A 3352-nucleotide genomic window follows, 5' to 3' on the forward strand; every position below is an offset into this window, starting at 1 on the left:
GCACAGCGCCCCCTGCCGTCCGCCGTCTTCCCACCCGGATCGGCGCCTCCGTGCCGGGGCGCCCCGTAGCGGCCGCGCTGACGGAGCCGCGGCCGCCGCCTGCCGGCACCTCGGCGCTCTGCTCAGGGCGGACGGCGGTGACCTCAGCCCAGGGACGGGCGTAGTGCCGCAGAGCAGCGGGATGGCGTCTTCCGGCCTGTTAGGCGCCCTGAGATGCCCTCCCGAGGTGTTGCCCCTGTCCCCTCATCTCTTCCACACTTTGTGCTGATTGAGGCTTCCCCCAGGAGCTGGTGTCGGTTCTGTGATCCTCCACACTTCTCCCGTGCTATGAAAACAGCCCACATCGTTTAATCACCACATTTTGTTCTCCAGCTCACGCTCTCTTGTGTATGAAACACTCTGCTGAGTCTGTCTTGGTTTTAACTTCCAAGTTCTGTATAATTAACTCAATGAGAGTATTGAATTCATTAAAAAAACAGTGTTTAAGGTGGAAGCACGTCTTGTTTATGCTTTCCCACACCTGCCTTCCTTAGCATCGCATTACCCTTGTTCTTATGGCTTTCAGTTCATCCCACCGGGACACCAGGCTGAGAAAACAAAGGCATCACACACTCAAGGCAAGGCATGGGCCAGCCTGATGTCAGACATGTGCTAAAGCTGGAGCACATGATGTCACCTTCAGACATGGCTGGAGTTATGCTCAAAACAAACATTACATGTGAGAGGATCTTTAGTTATTACAGAAAATAGAGAATATGCACATGGTCTTAGCCACTAGGAACAGTGGAAGGAGCGCCTGAGGTGAAAGGAACCCTCATGATTGCTGGCAAATGAAGAGTTTTCATACACAAGGCTGCTGCCATCAGAAAACTGCAGGGGACCTCCTCCGCTCTTTGGAAGCTTTATACACCGTGTGGCTCAGTCAAAGCCTTCCTTCTGAAGTCTCCATTCTAAAATACTCGATTTCAGATGCAAAACAGTTTACTAAAGGAATGTGTATTTAGACTGGAAATGATTAGGTTTCTACTAACTGAATTTTTACTATTCCGATTTTTAAGTCACAAAGGATTATATCAACAAGGTCCCACTGTGGGTGGGGTTTGGAAGCATCTCAACTCAGACTGATTCAGAACCCACAGGTGTCTTCCCATCTAACTTCTTGTAAGGCAGATCACGGACCTTTGTTCTAGGTAAAAAATTCAAGGCTATCAGTTACTGTTTATGACTAAAATACTTCAAGACAAACAATAAAAAGAGCAGTAATTTTTCCTGAGTTTGCATTTGGAAGTCTTTCCTACTACTTCAGTTAGCAGAAGATTGTGTTATTTTGGGAAGAGGACCTGGCCTTATAGAACAGCACTTACAGGGCATACAAAGAAATACTTTAGGCAGGCTATTTGATATGTGTCATCCTGTCTAAAACATTGGGGTGAAAATTATATTAGGAGATAATTCATCCAATTAAGTACAGGCTTTACACAGATTTTTGACTAGCTGTAATAATTTGGCAAATTGTTAGGGATCGGTGGGAATAAATGCACTAAATGCTCTATTTTCCTGTATATTTTCTGAATCTAAGAAGAGTCATTCTTAAACCACGGGACTGTGTTTGTTGCATGCTGTTATAAGTGGTACCTCCTGGCTGGTTAGTAAACAGTTTAATTAAGAATTTAAATAAGCTAACAGAGAAAAGTGGTATTAGTTATTGACATTGCTCAAATAGTTCTTCCTAAAGCTCTCAGAATACTTACAGAAAAAGCATTCAAATACTGACATTCATTTATTGGCCAGGCTTATTTTCTAATTTCTGCTCACATTTTTTATAGCTACCTGTAAACTCTGAAAAAGTTCCATAATTCTCCATCAGTGATTTTGTTTAAAAAAGGATCAGAAGAGAGTGGAACACAACAGCTCACCATTAGAAGTACATTTAGTTTTAAGACTAATAGCTTGTGATTTGGAACAGATTTTTGACAGCCTATGATGAATTTCTCTAAAATTTGTGAAGTTATTTTGTGTCTCATACCAACTTTGAACTTGGCCTCTAATCTGTTTTCAAATTAACTTTTACTTTGCTAACTCTGGTAAGAAAATCTGCAAACAACAGAAGGTCTTAAGTTTCATTTACACTTTCAGCCAGCCCTGCTGTCGGAGGGAGCAGTTTTCTTCTACCCGCTTTTACCAGTGTAGGTGTTTGTGTGGCTGCATATCAGAACAGATTGGAAAATTGATGTGGGTTAAAACCAACTTTTTTAAAAAATTAGTTTTAACCAGGTCGCCAATGTTGTGCTTTACCACATGTTTGTGCTGGTGGAAATGAGAGACAGTTTCTTCTCTTGTTGACAGTGCTAGTTTGAAAGATACACGCACTGTTATTTTTTCTAATATTTTCTCACTTAAAATCTTGTCTGTGATTGATTCCATGCATTGAAGTTGAGTAAGGAAGGATACAATATATCATATCACCATTGTCTTTTGCTTTTATCCCTTCTTTTTCAGTCAAGCAAGTTCTGATACTGCAGTTTATTTCTCATGAGAAGGTACAACAAAGTCTGAGCTTTTTTTCAGCTTTTGCCACTGGCAATAAAATGTGTATAGCCCCCACATGACTAGAGATCTTATTTCTAAATGTAGGCTTTCATTTCTATTGTACCATTGTGTTCCCCAGTTCCTTAGAGTAAAGGAGTCTCACAGATGTTGGCTCTGTTCAGTGTGTGAATTCCAAGTGGTATATGCTGTTCAACACATATGCTAAGCTTAACATTGTAGAATGTTTCAGTGTTAGCTCTTCACAGTCTTATCTTAATGCCAGAATCCTCACTGCTGATTTAAAATTAACTGTTCTTATGAACTTAATTCTGAATATGTCCTATCAATTCATGAGTTGATCTGATAGCTTGGAACTGGATTCATCAAATCATCTTCTCCACAGTGTCAGAAATGCTGCTTTGAAATTAATGGACCTCACCTGTGATGGTGATGCTTACTAAGAAAAAACTTTCTGTTCATTTTCTGATTTCATCTCCATGGACCTTATGAACGCTATTAAATATTTAAAGGGTGGGTGTCAATAGGGTAGGACCAGGCAGTGGTGCCCAGCAGCAGGCACAAGCTGGAACATGGAGAAGTTCCATATCAACATAAGGAAAAAATTCTTTACTTTGAGGGTTACAGAGCAGTAGAACAAGCTGCCCAGAGAGGTTGTGGAGTCGCCTTCTCTGCAGATATTAAAAACCTGTCTGGACGCTTTCCTGTGCAACCAACTGCACAGAATCTGCTTTGACAGGGTGGTTGGACTGGATGATCTCCAGAAGTTCTTTCAAACCTCAAGAACACGGTGATTCTGTGATAT

This window comes from Meleagris gallopavo, chromosome 14 (genome assembly GCF_905368555.1).
Source record: "Meleagris gallopavo chromosome 14, MGAL_WU_HG_1.1, whole genome shotgun sequence".
Lineage (NCBI taxonomy): Eukaryota > Metazoa > Chordata > Aves > Galliformes > Phasianidae > Meleagris > Meleagris gallopavo.